Here is a 19,127-nt window from a genome sequence, read left to right as displayed (position 1 = left end):
GCAAAGCTGTCATCAAGGCAAAGGGTGGCTATTTGAAGAATCTCAAATATAAAATATATTTTGATTTGTTTAACACATTTGGGCTGCTACATGATTCCATATGTGTTATTTCATAGTTTTGATGTCTTCACTATTATTCTACAATGTACAAAATAGTAAAAATATAGAAAAACCCTTGAATGAGTAGGTGTGTCCAAACTTTTGACTGGTTGTGTATATCAAAATGTAATTATAATCATAAACCCAAGTCTGTAGCCTATGCCTATTGAAATTACAACTCAATTTCACAAATGGACCATTTATAATGGTTTGTAGTCTTAACATTTGGCATATAATAACAGCACAATTGCCAGAAATTAGCCTGACATGAGTTTTTTTATGTTCATCCAAGTGTTTCTTGCTCAGAGATTTCAAGATCCTCTGTCCAACTTTCATCACTCAAACTCTCCTGTCGGATTTATCTATAGTTATGCACATGAGCAAACAGGATTTATTACAATTATAAACCTGGTTCAAGCACTGAATGCTGATTGGCTGAAAGCCATTGTATATCAGACCATATACCACGGGAATGACAAAACATTACTTTTTACTGTTCTAACTATGTTGGTAACCAGTTGATAATAGCAATAAGGCACCCCGGGGGGTTGTGGTATATGGCCAATATACCACGGCTAACGGCTGTATCCAGGCACTACGCGTTGCGTCGTGCTTGAGAACAGCCCTTAGCCATGGTATATTGGCCATATACCATACCCCTTGTGCCTTATTGCTTAATCATAGCAGTCAAGTGAGTTAAATCGACATCCATTGATGGGAAAATGATCTGCCGAGTTTAATAAGGGCAAATTATATTTTCTCTTGTCACATATTCAAATTCCTTTATTATGTCATGTCATAGCTTGTAATATTTATTATTTTGAGGAAACCCACATTTTGCATCTAACGTCGCTACAAGTTACAATATTGATATTCCTTCTTAATTGGCTCGATAACGTTATGGAAAAAAATTGTTTATTGTATAGATATGGCAACTCCTCTCTTGCTGTAAAAAAAAACAATTGAGCTAGTTTTCAGGCCTTTTGTGTGGTCTTTTGGGTTAGAAATGTTAACTTGACCTGGCAACCCTGAGCAGACAATACATTATTGGACTCACCTTGTTGTGCTGTGCTCACTTGAACAGGAAGGTAAGTGTTAAGAAAAAAAAGTAACACAATAAAATAACAATAACGAGGCTATATACAGGGGTTACCAGTACCGAGTCAATGTGCGGGGGTACAGGTTAGTCGAGGTAATTGAGGTAATATGTACATGTACACGGGGTGGTGAGCATCAGGAACAAGAACAGAGATTTAGAAGGTGAAGATAGAGAGACCTCCTCTCCTATCTGGTCCATCGTATGCAAGCCCTCCAAGTCACTCTCCTCCTACTCTATGGGAATGTGATTCCAAACAGTGGTGATCAGTTTTGACGGTTTTCTTTTCAAGAATATGAGTGTTTATTGTTTGCTGTGTGATGTAAAAATGTTAAATGTAAATGTAAATGGGTAAAGATGCTCCTGCTCTTCTGGGGACTTTGGTGATTATTACACTGGGGTTGTCCTGTCCTCGACATGCTCACTTCTATAGGGAAGGGGTTAAAGAGGTGTTGAACACATCTAGTCAGAAGTGGAACACCACCATATCATTTATAGTATCATTTGTTTCTCTCTCTCCAGGTCTGTGGTCCCCAGAGCAGAAATCTGTATCAAATCAAATCAAAGAAAATTGTATTTGTCACATGCGCCGAATACAACCGGTGTAGATCAACCGTGAAATGCTTACTTACAAGCCCTTAACCAACAATGCAGTTTTAAGAAAATGGAGTTAAGAAAATATTTACTAAATAAACTAAGTAAAACATAATGAGGCTATATACAGGGGGTACCGGTACCGAGTCAATGTTTGGTGGTAGTGGTTAGTCAAGGTAATTTGTACATGTAGGTAGGGGTAAAGTGACTATGTATAGATAATAAACAGCGAGTAGCAGCAGTGTAAAAACAAAGGGGGGGGGGGGGGTCAATGCAAATAGTCCGGGTGGCCATTTGATTAATCCAAGCACAAAGTCAGCAGCAAGATAACATGTGGGTGAGTACTGAGTATTTGTTGTTCTTTTCTTCTATTGTTATATTCTTTTATGGTCAGGATTGCCATAATCCTTTTGACCCCAGGTGGACTAACGACAGTCAGTACCTGGCCCTGGGCATGATGGACGGGGTGGTGAGCATCAGGAACAAGAACAGAGATTTAGAAGGTGAAGATAGAGAGACCTCCTCTCCTATCTGGTCCATCGTATGCAAGCCCTCCAAGTCACTCTCCTCCTACTCTATGGGAATGTGATTCCAAACAGTGGTGATCAGTTTTGACGGTTTTCTTTTCAAGAATATGAGTGTTTATTGTTTGCTGTGTGATTAACCTCATTTTAAAAGAGTGTGCTTTGTCTTCAAGAGTAAAGGTTCAGCTGCATCAAAGCAACAATTATACATTTTTCTAAACGATATGTCATCTTTGTATGGAGCCTTTTAATAAGCTGCCAGTTCACAATCATTGTGAAACAAAAGCAAGGTAGTGAAAGTATAGAAGAGCAGAAGTCCAATGTATTTGCTATAGACAGCCAGCAGGTGTCAATGTTTGACCAGGCGAGCTCTGACAGGGACTGGTGGAAGTGGATGCAGTTCTGTGAGGCAGTGGATGTTGACAGCAGCATGCCAGAGCCCCTGTGCCTGCTCACTGACGCCCCCTACAGCCAGACCAGAGCTGCAGCAGCAGGGTGGAGCGCCTGGGGCTGGGCAGGCAGCTGGAGAAAGAGAGGCATGCAGGGAGAGGAGGAAGGGAGCCCCTGCTGCAGGGAGTGTTCTCCGACCAAGACCACTGCATGAAGGAAGGGAGGTAACATCAAAACTCAGGGAAAGACTCATGTTGGTGTGATGAGCCCAATGACCCACCCCAGGCCACCCTTGAACATCTAAAACTTGATAGAAAGTATGTAAAAATGATAACGGACCTATATATTTTCAAATAACTGCGCTTTATCTGGCTCGCAAATTGATTTTGAAAAATAAATCGACCCCAAAAAAATCTGTGTGGCCCTCAAGCCAAAAAGTTTGCCCACCCCTGGTCTAAAATGTAGTAAATGTTTTTGCCTTCTACTGGCCCATCTGGATATTGGTTACATATTAGATAACATTTAGGGTTTGTTTCCACAGCAAATTAATAGATAGGCTACTTGTCTAACATAGCATATCTAGTAAAAAATGCAATGGTGAAAAAAATGCAAATTTGCTTCATAGAAAGTATCATGGAAAATACTCTGACGATTGACAATCCAAAGTATATCAGTGTGTAGCACAGCAATAAACTCCATGGTCGTTATGTACAGATCAAGAGGCCTATGTTACGACAACAGGTTGAGGCTCTGCTCCCAAGTGGGCACCGGTGATTGGTCAATGGCCTGGGTGTTATCACGCTTCCCCGTTGCTGTGGCGACGAGCGATAACACATAAACCACAGGCCACCATAATGTATTGATAACACTTCACTAGGCCTTTAAGGCCTGTATGCAATCAGCCTGTCAGGCGCTATCAAAACCATAACACTGGACTGGAGGTGATCCTGTTTAGCGTTTAATAATGATCCCCTCACTACTCCTCCCCCATATCCCCGTGGGTAATACTGTAATTATAGAAAAAATGAACTGTTTCATTACCCTGCCATGAAACCTTAGTTCCATGTGTTGTCACTGGGCTGTTCATCGGTTTCAGTGAACATGCTGGTTTGATTACCATGCTAGGAATAATGTGTAATAAAAAAAGGGAGGTTGTCCAAAATGGTTTTATTTCAGGGCAGAAAATGGACTGTCAGGCGGTTATTTTTCAGAGGAGAAACAGATGCACAGTCGGGAACTGATATGACGTTGCGTCAATGGACTTCAAGTGCCAGAACAATAGAGCCCATTTAGAAACAAGAGAGTGTGTATGTGTTTTTCCATCTATTTGGTCAGGCGCTTAACGGGATTGCTAAGGACTGTAGACTTTGATGTGTCCACTAGGTCATGGTCTGGAGAAAGCCTTGGCCCACTCTGTGGTCCATAAATATGAGAGAAACTTCCCTGTTGTTTTAATGGGTGAGACCACATTTCAAATGATGCCATATTCCTGATACAAAGATACGACACAGGATGACAGCCTCACGCCCAAACCACCCCACCCCCCTGACCAGCGAGTTCAATGCAACCTTCAATACTCGCCACTTGGCAAACAGTTCAACCATATCATTAAAAAATACTGGCACGTCTTGAGCACTGTAGGAAATGTAGGAAATGTATGCTATGTAGGAAAAAAGGAAATTAGCTCTGAAAACAAGGATAGCAGAACACAGGATTAATATCAGGACTCATGGCCAGAGAAACCCGGTGGCTGCGCATTTCATGGAGGCTCATCAAAACATCAGCTCTATGAGAACATGTTAAGACTCCTTGGAGTAATAATAATAATTTCATCCGTTTTAGAATAAGGCTGTAATGTAACGAAAAGTGGAAAAAGGGAAGGGGTCTGAATACTTTCCGAATGCACTGTATATATTAGATTTTCTGTAACTACTACATGTGCCCATCTCATTGATATCAAATTGTTAGTGTTACTCAAGTTGTTTTTTAAATACACTACATGACCAAAAGTATGTGGACACCTGCTCGCCGAACATCTCATTCCAAAATCATGGGCATTAAGATGGAGTTGGTCCCCCCTTTGCTGCTATAACAGCCTGCACTCTTCTGGGAAGGGTTTTCCATTAGATGTTGAACATTGCTGAAGGGACTTGCTTCCATTTAGCCACAAGAGCATTAGTGAGGTCGGGCACTGATGTTGGGCAATTAGGCCTGGCTCGCAGTCGGCGTTCCAATTCATCCCAAAGGTCTTCGATGGGGTTGAGGTCAGGGCTCTGTGCAGGCCAGTCAAGTTCTTCCATACCGATCTCGACAAACCATTTCTGTATGGACCTCGCCTTGTGCACGGGGGCATTGTCATGCTGAAACAGGAAAGGGCCTTCCCCAAACTGTTGCCACAAAGTTGGAAGCACAGAATCATCTAGAATGTCATTGTATGCTATAGCGTTAAGATTTCCCTTCACTGAAACTAAGGGGCCTAGCCCGAATCATGAAAACCAGCCCCAGACCATTATTCCTCCTCCACCAAACTTTACAGTTGGCACTACGCATTGGGGCAGGTAGCGTTCTCCTGGCATCTGCCAAACTCATATTCGTCCGTCGGACTGCCAGATGGTGAAGTGTGATTCATCACTCCAGAGTCCAATGGCGGCGAGCTTTACACCACTTCAGCCGACGCCTGGCAGATGACCGTCATCTTGAACTTCTTCTATTTTCTAATAATTGCACCAACAGTTGTTGCCTTCTCACCAAGCTGCTTGCCTATTGTCCTGTAGCCCATCCCAGCCTTGTGCAGGTCTACAATTTTATCCCTGATGTCCTTACACATCTCTCTGGTCTTGGCCATTGTGGAGAGGTTGGAGTCTGTTTGATTGAGTGTGTGGACAGTGTGTCACAGTTGAAGTGTACCTATGATAAAAATTACAGACCTCTACATGCTTTGTAAGTAGGAAAACCTGCAAAATCGGCAGTGTATCAAATACTTGTTCTCCCCACTGTATGAGGTATTTTGCAGTTTGGGTGTGTGGTTTTGTGAATTGTGTTAAGTATTTTGATAAAACCAGCCTAGTTTGCAAAATTGTGTTTTAGCAATTGGGAAAAACTGTAATATGAAGTAGACTTCCTTGTTATTTCAATGTCTGTTCCTCTGTCTTTCTCAGATTGGGAAGGACAGAACTCTGATTTATGACTCCTGCTGACCTATGACTCCAAGGGGGAGTACATTGTGATGGGCGGCTTGGACAAGCAGGCCTCCCTCTACACCAAAGACTGGGTGCGGCTCTGCACCATCGGGGAACAGAGCTCCTTGGTGTGGACCTGTGGAGTCTATATGGTGGGTCTCTTTTAGTGACTGTGTGTGTGTGTGTGTGTACATTAGAATAAATGTGTGAGAGTGTATGAGAGAGAGTGTATGTGCGTGTGTCTGAAGGGAACTGTATTGGAACGCTGTAATTTAAAACAGAGCTGACATGGTGCTGAGACATGCTGTGAAGAACGTGGAACGGAAATGATAAGATGCGACTGACGTAAACGCTGTAGATGTCATGCTGTCAGATCAAGTGTTGATGCGACATATCACGTTGGGATAAATTCACAGATCCGTTATTTTTAACTTGTGGAAAAAGTGTCTGTGATCACCCATATGAAACTAATATCAATGTAGGTTTATTTGATATATTTACATTATATTAATACTAGCGACTCACACGACAGAGCATTAGGTGCTACCTTTTATTTAAACAAATAATAATTCCACCTTTATTTAACCAGGTAAGCCAGTTGAGAACAAGTTCTCATTTACAACTGTGACCTGGCCAAGATAAAGCAAAGCAGTGCAGAAAAAAACAACAACACAGAGTTACATATGGGATAAACAAAAAGTACAGTCAATAACACAATAGAAAATCTATATACAGTGTGTGCAAATGTAGTATGTTGTGGAGGTAAGGCAATAAATAGGCCATAGTGCAAAATAATGACAATTATAATTTAGTATTAACACTGGAGTGATAGATGTGCAGAAGATGATGTGCAAATAGAGATACTGGGGTGCAAATTAGCAAAATAAATAACAATGTAAATAACAATATGGGGATGAGGTAGTTGGGTGGGCTAATTACAGATGGGCTGTGTACAGGTGCAGTGATCGGTAAGCTGCTCTGACAACTGATGCTTAAAGTTAGTGTGGGAGATAAGTGTCTCCAGCTTCAGAGATATTTGCAGTTCGTTCCAGTCATTTGCAGCAAAGAACTGGAAGGAATGGCGACCAAAGGAGGTGTTGGCTTTGGGGATGACCAGTGAGATATACCTGCTGGAACGCATACTAGGGGTGGGTGTTGCTATGGTGACCAATGAGCTAAGATAAGGCGGGGATTTGCCTAGAAGGGATTTATAGATGACCTGGAGCCAGTGGGTTTGGCGACAAATATGTAGTGAGGGCCAGCCAACGAGAGCGTACAGGTCACAATGGTGGGTAGTATATGGGGCTTTGGTGACAAAACGGATGGCACTGTGATAGACTACATCCAATTTGCTGAGTAGAGTGTTGGAAGCTATTTTGTAAATTACATCGCCGAAGTCAAGGATCGGTAGGATAGTCAGTTTTATGAGGGCATGTTTAGCAGCATGAGTGAAGGAGGCTTTGTTGCGAAATAGGAAGCCGATTCTAGATTTAACTTTGGATTGGAGATGCTTAATGTGAGTCTGGAAGGAGAGTTTACAGTCTAACCAGACACCTAGGTATTTGTAGTTGTCCACATATTCTAAGTCAGAGCCGCCGAGAGTAGTGATTCTAGTCGGGCAGGCGGGTGCAAGCAGCGTTCGATTGAAGAGCATGCATTTAGTTTTACTAGCGTTTCAGAGCAGTTGGAGGCCACGGAAGGAGTGTTGTATGGCATTGAAGATCGTTTGTAGGTTTGTTAACACAGTGTCCAATGAAGGGCCAAATGTATACAAAAAGGTGTCGTCTGCATAGAGGTGGATCTGAGAGTCACCAGCAGCAAGAGCGACATCATTGATATACACAGAGAATAGAGTCGGCCCGAGAATTGAACCCTGTGGCACCCCCATAGAGACTGCGAGAGGTCCAGACAACAGGCCCTCCTATTTGACACATTGAACTCTAGTTGGTGAACCAGGCGAGGCCTTGCTGACATCTCCACATTGTCTTAGACCGGGCTCAAACAACAGGAACACTATGTTGCGCTGTATTTTCATGGAAGTGTTAATGGGAAACACTGCTCCATTGTTCTCTCTTTGTCTTCTGTGTAGGTGTTAGGCTTCCAGGACGGACCATAGCCTTCTTCCAACTCATCTTCAGCACGGTGCACGGCCTGTACAAAGACCGCTACGCCTACAGAGACAGCATGACAACGTCATCGTCCAGCACCTCATCACTGAACAGAAAGGTGGATTGACTTAAACAGTGCAGTGTACTTCTCAATGCCTGTACATTGTACTTCCCTTAGCTCCTTTACATCTTCTGTGTCAGCAGATCTGATGGAAATGGATGGGTGTAAGCAATATGGCAGAAGGTCCCTGAAGAAGTACATTGGAAGGCTATGTAGAGTCCTGCCCATATGTCAGATCTATCCAGTCCCTTCAGATCTGTAAACACTAAAGGTGTAGGAGTTAAGTGAAGCTAGGGCTAGGGGTTATTTTTTGACTGGACTTCCTGTGCTTACTATACCTGCTCTCCATGCCCAGTGAGGATTAAGTGCAGAGAGCTGGTTAAGAAGATAGCTATCAACAGGAACCGCCTGGCCATCCAGCTGCCTGAGAAGATCCTCATCTACGATTTCTGACGAATCCTCCGACATGTACTACCGCATCAAGGAGAAGATCTGCAGGAAGTTTGAGTGCAACCTGCTCATGGTCTGCTCAGAGCACATCATCCTGTGTCAGGTGAGACTTATACCCAGTACAAAATCATACTATATCCCCTACTACCCCCAGACACACATTTACACTATGGTAGTAGATGGTCATAGTATTTGTACAGTTAAATATAGCTGTTTTTAGACTAAATACTTTGATTAATAACTATTTTCTAGGGATTTGCTTTTGGCTTCAGGCTTTTCTCAAACACTTGGTGACAAACAACTCCCTAAAGCGCTATACCAACACAACACAGGAGGCTGCTGAGGGGAGGATGGCTCATAATAACGTCTGGAACGGAGTGAATGGATGAGTTCGATACCATTTAATTTAATCTGTTCCAGCCATTACTATGAGCCCATCCTCCTCAATTAAGGTGCCACCAACCTCCTGTGCAACACAAACTATTTGGCCTGAGTCAATAACACTAACCTGCAGCGACTTCGGCTCATGTAAATTACACTAATGCATTGGTGACAGATTGTGAAAGACCCCGCCAAAAGACATTAGCATGCTATTAAGATGATGGAAACCCAGTGAATTAGCGTTTAGCACTGCATCGCTGCTCTAAAACACCCCAGAGAGAGGCCAGAGAGGGACGCTTAGACCCAGTGGTCCTCCAGATGTTCCTGCCTATCCGTCTTAAAGGCTCCAGCTGTATCTGTGTTCCTTTAGGGGCTCTGTCTCAGAGTCTCTCCCCCGCCTCCTCAGCCATTAGACAGCCTAAGTGAGACAGGGAAGAGTGAGAGGTTACCACCACAGCATTGTGGAACCTGGCTGGATGTCTCTGGTGGTTTCCTCCCTGGTTTGTGTCTCTGGGTCTAGAGCTAACTGTGACAGAGGTGCTTTAGATCTGTCTCTAAAAGCCCTGTTACAGCTTCACCACTGAGGCTGATGGTTTCCCTGGTATGACTGTCTAACCTCTGACTGGGCTGTGTCAAATACAATCAGACTTTTATCTTCACAGAGCATTGAATGAGAATGAAACATCTGGATAGTAAGATTAGAAAGCTATATTAAGGGACAGTTAAGGGGGGGGGGGAGCACTCGAGGTGCGATAAAAAAATATTTTCACATGACCCTTGCCCCTCATTGAATTAACTCTAAATAATTTTTACAACCACAAATAACAATAATTGTAGCGACCCTGTGTTTATAAATGTGATAAGATGCGACTGATGTAAACGCAATAGATGTCATGCTGTCAGATCAATTGTTGATTTTTAATTTTTTTAATTTTACCTTTATTTAACTAGGCAAGTCAGTTAAGAACAAATTCTTATTTACAATGACGGCCTACACCGGCCAAACCCGGACGACGCTGGGCCAATTGATGCGACATATCTCGTTGGGATAAATTCATAGATCAGTTATTTTTTACTTGTGGAAAAAGTATCTGTGATCACCCATAGAGTACATGAAAGTAATATCAATGTAGGTTTCTTTTATATATTTGATATTATATTAATACTAGCGACTCACACGAGAGCGCATTAAGTGCTACCTTGCTGACATCTCCACATTGTCTTAGACGGGGCTCAAACAACAGGATCACTGTCGCGCTGTATTTTCATTGAAGTGTTAATGGTACCACTGCTACATTGTTCTCTCTTTCTACGTTTCTTATTGTTTGTTGAATTGGTTTCCCCTTCCCTTCCCATCTCTTCTCCCCAGTTGGCTCCTATTTACCAGTATCTGGAGAGGAGGATGTTCAAGGAGGTCTATCAGATCTCCTGTCTGGGTGTGACTGACAGCATCTGGCCACTGATGCCCTGGAAGGGCTTGACTTTCACTGCTAAGAAGGTCAGACGAGAATGTACTCGCACGGAAACACACTTTTTCTCTGCAATGCTAGTGTTCATCACTAGATGGTGCAGCCTGATGCTGTTAATATGAAGAACCTCTCTCATGCTTGGTTGACCAGTGTGAGAATAGCTGAAGGATGTGGTGTGAGTGGATTCTCTGGATACTGTAAGACAGTGTTTCCCAACTCTGGTACTTGAGTACCCCCAACAGTACATATTTTTGTTTGTAATCATCAAGCCCTTGACAAGTTGAATCGGGTGTTTTTGTCTGGGGCTACAACAAAAATGTGTGCTGTTGGGGATACGCGAGGAGTTCCCTTGTGTTTCTCTCTCTCAGGCTTTCATCCGAGTACGAGACCTGTGCTACCTGGAGCTCATCAACAGCATTGAGGTACAATATGACACCGCTTAAAATGAATAATGGATTAGTCCAAATGGTATAATTCCAAGATCAAAGAGTTTGTCACTGTAGAAAACAGAACAGACCACATAGCTTTAATCAGGGTGGATTTACTGGCTGACCAGAAAACTCCACATCATCAAAGCGAGACAGAGGAGGGGAAACTTGAGATCGCATGGGTTGCCCTCATTAAGCATTTCATTACTGGCCCAGCATATGACTGTCCTCCCACATACACATACACATACACATACACATACACATACACATACACATACACATACACATACACATACACATACACATACACATACACATACACATACACATACACATACACATACACATACACACACGTGGACTCAGGCACGCAGTCACACACAAAGGGCTAGTAAAGGGAAGAATGCGTTATTTTATGTGAACTGAACTGATCTCCTGGGTATATTTAGGAATATAAATACATTCATGTGTTTTCATGGACATTCTTTGTGGTAAGATTAGACCTGCCTCGGGGGCTGCAGTTTGAAAAGGGAAAAGTCAGTCTTTGATAGTAATGTTATTTTTTTGCATGTTGAGGGTAGATGTGGAAACAATGGATCATTGAATTCCACAAAATAGGCTTTGTGTCTGTGTGTGTGCATACTGTATGGAATACGTGAGACTATGGGCGGACAGTCCAGGGTCAGACTAGGGTGAAACTTACTGAGCGGCTGATATTAGCTCATCTCTCTCTTTCTTTGGCGAGAGCGACAGTGAGCTGTTCCTAGCGGATGTCTATGCCTACCAGGGGAAATTCCACCAGGCTTCCAGGCTCTGCAAGAGGACTGGCTTGGACTCCAGAGTCTTCAGCATGTTCACTGACCTGCACATGTTTGAGTACGCTAAGGTGAGTATGAGGACTGATTGACTCACACACACTCTCATACCCTAGATCTGTACTCATACCCTAGATCTGTACTCATACCCTAGATCTGTACTCATACCCTAGATCTGTACTCATACCCTATATCTGTACTCATACCCTAGATCTGTACACATACCCTAGATCTGTACATGTTCAAGACATTAGACATTCACATACATAGACTTTCCATAAATGTTTTAATATGCCTATACACCCACACACTCATGCACATTGCACACAGGCTTTACATACAGTATGTGAGACCTGTGCCTGTTTGAGTCAACCAAGATACTGTAGATACACACACACACACACACACACACAGGGGCTGTGACTTTAAACATGTTTCCATGTGACACAAATACACAGTAATAATTGGTGGTGGGGCGTCAGTGTCAGTTGTTGGATCTTAATAATTTTATGAGGGGGTCAATTGAAGTTGAGGCGATCTCCTGTTAAGTGTGTTTATGTGTGGAGTGGTCTTTGATCACCAACTGTGTGTGTATGTTCACAGTACTGAAGCAGATGACACAGGCCTGACTCCTTTCCCCTCCCCTGGGTGTGTGTGTGTGTGTGTTTTGTGGCTGCTGTATATTTATGTGGCTGTGTGACCATCTGGTCCTCGAGGCCGTTTGTTTTAGCGCTGGTGGACACCGGAGGGGGAATCCTGGTCCTGTTTGTGTGACTCCATGTCCCGCCTCTCCAGACCCTGACCCAGATGGGCCTCTGTCTCTCTCTCTCTCCCTCTCTTTCTATCCCTCTGTAGGAGTTTGTGGGTGTGAGAGACCCTAAGAACACTCACATGCTGATGTCCAAGCAGGCAGACTGGGCTAAGAACAGCAAGGAGCCGCAGGCCGCTGCTCAGATGTACCTGTCTGCAGGAGAACACCGCAAAGCCATCGACATCATAGGAGAACACGGCTGAGTTGTGGGTCACACACACGTACACACACGTACACACACACGTACACACACACACACAGGTCTTGGTTCTCCTCCCTTCTTCCCTCCTGTGAGTCATGGGAAAGCGTGGTGGGTGTGTGTGGTTGGGAGGCAGGCAGATGGCTAAGGCTCGGTCCTGTGGTTCTATCAGAGCTCCCCATGGGCCCCCCTCTCTGTGTCTGCTGCTTGTCAATCACACCCACACTCTGGCCCAGACCACCTAGGCTAAGGCAGCCTCAGTATAACAAACACAGGGAAAGACTGGTTGGCCCCGTCAAGCTTTATCAGGCATGACAGCTGACATTCGGGTGTGAGTGAGTTAGGCCTCATTCCTAAGTGTGGTGTGATGCGCTTATAGGAGATATGTGATTTGTAAGGGGTCCTCTGCGAGTCCTGACACACACACACACACACTCAACCCCCAAACCCCACACACCCCGTCTGATCTCACCCAGGCTGATTGACATAGCCCGTAAACTGGATAAGATGGAGCGCCATGGCTACTCCTCTGAGACCTACTCCAAGATGGGAGACCTGCAGGCCCTGGTGCAGCTGCAAGTGGAGGCACAACACTGGACCAGGTCAGTCAGAACCATTCACATTATGGTCCTTCCACCTGTTGGACATAGCTACAGTATTCTATCTTACTTGGCTCATCAGAAAGTATACCTCATAGGTCCCACCCAGAACACAGAAAATGACACTGCATATTTACTGGAACGAGAAACTTAAACGATGTTCTATTTAAACCAGAGCAACGTTTCCAGCCAAGCCAGAGATTTCCTCTGAATCCCTGCCTACATTATGACTACAATGTGAGAAGCACCCAACAGTCCAAAGCAATAAAGAGCCTTAGCTAAACTATCCCCATCAGAGCAGCTCATACTACAGAGACATGAAGAAAATACTACATTTCCTAAATCCATCTCTAATGTTTAATCGATTACAGGTGGTACTGAGAGCAAACTGGCGATTTCCACAGTGAAACAGAGAGAATGCCAAAAAACTAGAACCTTATATCACATTCATATTGAATGAATTTCGCATGGCGTTAGCAGTTATGTTTTATATACTTTTCTGGGGGAGGTGGACAATGAGAGAGGACAGAACACAGCCTACAGTACAGTATGAATGGGCCATATGGATGCTATTCACTGCACTGCTATTTAGCCTGCTTAGACTCAGAGGCTGATTGGACTGGGCAGAAGAGGGTTTTTACATTACTGTGACACACAGTTACACATTTTAAGAGGAGTGTACTTAATGAAATTCTTGCTATGGGACATTTAGGTTAATCAGTCAACATGACAGGCAGGTATGCCTTCATAGGCTACTATCACACTATTCTACTACAGACAACACCCGGTGCACACCAATTGACCATGACTAATAATCAGTCTAATATGCTTACCCTAATATATCACATTAGTAATGAGATGTATTAATGTTTTGGAAAGATAAAGTAGTGTGTCTGTGTTTTAAAGCCTGTTTTACTAATTATTTACAATTGTAGGCCAATTTCCCCAGGAATATTGCATCATAAATACACACGATATTACAAGTATTTAAAAAAAAAAAGTATTTAGTCAGCCACCAATTGAGCAAGTTCTCCCACTTAAAAAGATGAGAGAGGCCTGTAATTTTCATCATAGGTACACGTCAACTATGACAGACAAAATGAGAATAAAAAATCCAGAAAATCACATTGTAGGATTTTTTATGAATTTATTTGCAAATTATGGTGGAAAATAAGTATTTGGTCAATTACAAAAGTTTCTCAATACTTTGTTATATACCCTTTGTTGGCAATGACACAGGTCAAATGTTTTCTGTAAGTCTTCAGAAGGTTTTCACACACTGTTGCTGGTATTTTGGCCCATTCCTCCATGCAGATCTCCTCTAGAGCAGTGATGTTTTGGGGCTGTCGCTGGGCAACACAGACTTTCAACTCCCTCCAAAGATTTTCTATGGGGTTGAGATCTGGAGACTGGCTAGGCCACTCAAGGACCTTGAAATGCTTCTTACGAAGTCACTCCTTCGTTGCCCGGGCGGTGTGTTTGGGATCATTGTCATGCTGAAAGACCCAGCCACGTTTCATCTTCAATGCCCTTGCTGATGGAAGGAGGTTTTCACTCAAAATCTCACGATACATGGCCCCATTCATTCTTTCCTTTACACGGATCAGTCGTCCTGGTCCCGCACTGCAGGATTTGAGTCCTTGGCGGTGTAGTGTGTTACTGATGGTGGGCTTTGTTACTTTGGTCCCAGCTCTCTGCAGGTCATTCACTAGGTCCCCCCGTGTGGTTCTGGGATTTTTGCTCACTGTTCTTGTGATCATTTTGACCCCACAGGGTGAGATCTTGCGTGGAGCCCCAGATCGAGGGAGATTATCAGTGGTCTTGTATGTCTTCCATTTCCTAATAATTGCTCCCAAGCTGCTTACCTATTGCAGATTCAGTCTTCCTAGCCTGGTGCAGGTCTACAATTTTGTTTCTGGTGTCCTTTGACAGCTCTTTGGTGTTGGCCATAGTGGAGTTTGGAGTGTGACTGTTTGAGGTTGTGGACAGGTGTCTTTTATACTGATAACAAGTTCAAACAGGTGCCAATAATACAGGTAACGAGTGGAGGACAGAGGAGCCTCTTAAAGAAGAAGTTACAGGTCTGTGAGAGCCAGAAATCTTGCTTGTTTGTAGGTGACCAAATACTTATTTTCCACCATAATTTGCAAATAAATTCATTAAAAATCCAACAATGTGATTTTCTGGATTTTTTTTCTCAATTTGTCTGTCATAGTTGACGTGTACCTATGATGAAAATTACAGGCCTCTCTCATCTTTTTAAGTGGGAGAACTTGCACAATTGGTGGCTGACTAAATACTTTTTTTCCCAACTGTATGTCAGATATGTGATCGAAGTGTATGAATGTAAATAATAAATGTGTTGTATCTGCTATGTTACTTAACGATGATAGCTCCTTGAATCTCTCAATCAATCAGAGACGATTACTGCTGGCAGGCAACCCTGCCGCAAAAAAAGATGTTGGGTCTTAGATGGCAGTCATCCCACTCTCTCCCAATTCACCAGTGGATACAGTTACTATTAGAAGTTATAACATTAGAATTATCGACAGCGAGAATGAATGGTGCTAGTCAAAGAACAATTGAGGCATGGACCATTACACTCTGTAAAGAATAATCTCAGCTAAAGCCCAACACATACAAATAAACAATCTATACTGAACAAAAAATATGAACGCAACATGCAACAATTTCAAAGATTTTGCTAAGTTACAGTTCATATAAGGAAATCAGTCAATACAAATAAATGCATTAGGCCCTAATCTATGGATTTCACATGACTGGGAATACAGATATGCATCTGTTGATCACAGATACTGAACTTTAAAAAAAGAAGGTAAAGGCGTGGATCAGAAAACCAGTCAGTATCTGGTGTGACCACCATTTGCCTCATGTAGCGCTACACATCTCCTTCGCATAGAGTTGATCAGGCTGCTGATTGTGGCCTGTGGAATGTTGTCCCACTCCTCTTCAATGGCTGTGCGAAGTTGCTGGATATTGGCGTGAAATGGAGCACACTGTCGGACACTTCGATCCATAACATCCCAAACATGCTCAATGGGTGATCATTCTGGCGAGTATGCAGGCCATGGAAGAACTGGGACATTTTCAGCTTCCAGGAATTGTGTACAGATCCTTGCGACATGGGGCCGTGCATTATCATGCTGAAACTTGAGCTGATGGCGGCAGATGATTGGCACGACAATGGGCCTCAGGATCTCGTCACGGAATCTCTGTGCATTCAAATTGCCATTGATAAAATGCAATGGTGTTCGTTGTCCGTAGCTTATGCCTGCCCATACCATAACCCCACCGCCACCATGGGGCACTCTGTTCATAACGTTGACATCAGCAAACCGCTCGCCCATACGACGCTATACACGTGGTCTGCGGTTGTGAGGCCGGTTTGACGTACTGCCAAATTCTCTAAAACAACATTGGAGGCGGCTTAGGATATAGAAATTACCATTAAATTCTCTGGCAACAGCTCTGGTGGACATTCCTATAATCAGCATGCCAATTGCACACTCCCTCAACTTGAGACATCTGTGGCATTGTGTTGTGTGACAAAACTGCACATTTTAGAGTGGCCTTTTATTGGCCCCATCACAAGGTGCACCTGTGTAATGATCATGCTGTTTAATCAGCTTCTTGATATGATAGACTTGTCAGGTGGATGGATTATCTTGGCAAAGGAGAAATGCTCTCTAACAGGGACGTAAACAAATTTGTTGCCAAAATTTGAGCGAAAAAACCTTTACATGTTGCGTTTATATTTTTGTTTAGTGTATAAAGCCCAACACATACATACACTACTGGTCAAAAGTTTTAGAACACCTACTCATTGTCACGGTTTCGGCCGAGGCTGCTCCTCTTCCTTGTTCGGGCGGACTTCGGCGGTCGTCGTCTCCGGAGTACTAGCTGCCACCGTTCTATGTTTCTTGTTCTTTTGGTTTTGTCTGTTCATAACACCTGTCCCTTATTTGTGTCTTGATTGTTCCCCTTATTTAGTTTGTTTGTTTGGGTCAGGTGTTATGCGTGATTGTTTTGTCAGCCTGCCTCTTGGAGTTTGTTCTCTCGTTGTGTTTTACGAGAGCTCGCACTGTGTGCGCTTTTCCGTGTTTTCTCGCACTGTGTATTTTCGTGCGTAATTGTTCGCGCCACCCGGTTGGGTTGGCGACGTATACTTGTGTTTTGGACTCAGTAAAGTTCTGTTGACGTCCTCCTGGTTTCCTGCGCCTGATTCCTATCATCCACCTACACCACTTTGACAGAATCACGCATCACAATGGAATCAGCAGGAGCGACCGCGCCGACCGCCGATATGGACGAACGTCTTCGTGGTCAGGAGGACCGAATGAACCAGGTCTGTCACGCCCTAGAGAGGGTGATGAACACTCTACACCGATGGGAGACCAGCGGGGTGCCCACACCTCCAACCGCCGACCCAGCTCCAGCGGTCAGCCCTCCGGTTTCATCTCCGGAACCCAGTGGGATTCGGCTCTCGCTCCCGAGGGCGTACGACGGCTCCACCGCCGGGTGTCAAGGGTTCCTGCTGCAGGTGGAGCTCTACCTCGCCACCGTACACCCGGCGCCCTCGGGACACGAGAGCGTCTCAGCCCTCATCTCCTGTCTCACCGGCAAGGCGTTGGAGTGGGCCAACGCCGAGTGGAGGAGAATGGACGCCGCAACCACGAACTATGCGGAGTTCTCCCGCCGCTTCCGTGCTGTATTCGACCATCCACCAGAAGGGAAGGCGGCGGGGGAACGTCTGTTCTACCTCCGACAGGGGATGAGGAGCGCACAGGACTTTGCCTTAGAGTTCCGGACCCTAGCGGCTGATGCAGGGTGGAATGAGCGGGCCCATATTGACCATTTCCGCTGCAGCCTCCGAGAGGACGTCCAGCGAGAGTTGGCGTGCAGGGACACGTCGCTAACTTTCGACCAACTGGTCGACATGGCCATCCGGCTGGATACCCTGCTCGCCACCCGTGGGCGTTCCGGAGGGGGGGGTTCGCCCATTCCACTCTCCAGCGCCTCCGAGCCGAGTCCTATGGAGCTCGGGGGTGCTGGCGCTAGGGAAAGGAGGAGGAGGAGCCCACGGGGACCCGGCCCTTGCACCAACTGTGGTCGTGGAGGGCACACTGCGGCTAGGTGCTGGGGCGGGTCCTCCAGGGGAGGAGATGGCAGGTCTAGCATTGGGGGGTCCCCCCAGGTGAGTAGGCGCCCTGCTTACCCAGAGCTTTCTGTCGTGCACCTAACCTTGCCTGTTTGTTTCCCACAGGTTGCACCTCGTTCCCAGCATAAGGCGCTGGTAGATTCAGGCGCAGCTGGGAATTTTATAGATCGCCAGTTCTGTTTAGAGTTAGGGATTCCCCTTCTTCCAGTGGATAAGCCTTTCCCCGTCCATGCCCTAGATAGCCGTCCGTTAGGGTCTGGGTTGATTAGGGAGGTCACAGCACCACTTCAGATGATGGCGCAGGAGGGTCATGAGGAGAGAATTCAGCTTTATCTGATTGACTCTCCTGCGTATCCGGTGGTGCTGGGTCTTCCCTGGTTGATGACTCATGACCCTATTATTGGGTGGCGAGAGAAAGCTCTTAAAGGGTGGTCTGCTCAATGTGAGGGGCGGTGTCTGGGTGTTTCCATAGGGGCGACCTCGGTGGAGAGTCCGAATCTAATGCCAGCACTGCAGATTCCCCCCGAGTATGAGGATTTGGCATTGGCGTTCAGTAAGACTAGGGCTGCGCAGCTGCCGCCTCATAGACGGGGGGATTGTGCGATAGATCTCCAGTCAGGCGCAGCTCTCCCGCGGAGCCATGTGTATCCCTTGTCTCAAGAGGAGAAGAAATCTATGGAGACATACATCTCTGAGTCTCTTAGACAGGGATACATACGGCCCTCCGTTTCACCCGTTTCCT

At 44.8% G+C, this 19,127-nt stretch overlaps 1 pseudogene across 1 annotated transcript in view; it reads left to right on the top strand.

Annotated features, from left to right (window-relative positions):
* The first annotated feature begins 2,665 nt into the window (after nucleotides 1-2,665).
* LOC311147592 (intraflagellar transport protein 122 homolog) overlaps nucleotides 2,666-19,127 on the top strand; it is a 33,169-nt pseudogene continuing 16,707 nt past the window's right edge. The window contains exons 1-9 of the transcript in view: nucleotides 2,666-2,911; nucleotides 5,862-6,034; nucleotides 7,972-8,108; nucleotides 8,407-8,604; nucleotides 10,252-10,380; nucleotides 10,720-10,773; nucleotides 11,528-11,668; nucleotides 12,453-12,614; nucleotides 13,084-13,213. The product of the transcript in view is annotated as an intraflagellar transport protein 122 homolog (transcript). The remainder of the gene's footprint in view (nucleotides 2,912-5,861; nucleotides 6,035-7,971; nucleotides 8,109-8,406; nucleotides 8,605-10,251; nucleotides 10,381-10,719; nucleotides 10,774-11,527; nucleotides 11,669-12,452; nucleotides 12,615-13,083; nucleotides 13,214-19,127) is intronic.

Source organism: Coregonus lavaretus (assembly GCF_964263955.1).
Source record: "Coregonus lavaretus genome assembly, chromosome: 20".
In the NCBI taxonomy this organism is placed as follows: Eukaryota; Metazoa; Chordata; class Actinopteri; order Salmoniformes; family Salmonidae; genus Coregonus; species Coregonus lavaretus.
This window is presented reverse-complemented; position numbering and strand designations above follow the sequence as displayed.